This window comes from Frankliniella occidentalis, unplaced genomic scaffold, assembly GCF_000697945.3.
Source record: "Frankliniella occidentalis isolate FOCC.00 unplaced genomic scaffold, Focc_3.1 Scaffold300, whole genome shotgun sequence".
NCBI lineage: Eukaryota > Metazoa > Arthropoda > Insecta > Thysanoptera > Thripidae > Frankliniella > Frankliniella occidentalis.
In genome coordinates, this window is record NW_026267426.1 from 231,973 (window position 1) to 232,457 (window position 485).

The window sequence follows — 485 nt, forward strand, 5'->3', positions numbered from 1 at the left end:
ACAGCTCTCACCGAAGCACAATTTAAACGTAAAGAACGGGCTGAAAGTACATTTTTTTCGGTTCAGAATAGTAAAATCGAAATGTTGAAAATCCGCGATTTGTCCTGCTGTCGTAAAGTTTGCGGGACCCATATAAAGACGTCGTTTTTCGCCGTCCCGGATAGCACGGCCTAAAAGCAGAGTTTTTCCTCGTTTAGAATGGCGTAATTGGACTTCTGAAATTCGCGATAGGTCTACGTTTTCGACGGTGCTTTTGGAGACCTGTCATCGACGCACAATTAAAACGGAAAGAACGGGCTTAAAGCACTTTTTTAGCCCGCCCTTCTGCTTTAAAAAATCTATTCAGCGGGCTTATGCAAACGACCTCGTGTGTGTCTGTCTGTCTGTCTATCTGTCTGTCTGTTCCACTAGAAGGAGATGTGCTAGAGACTTGAAATTTTCAGGGTATCTTAATGTCCACTCCTAGAGAACGAAACGCCTACGGC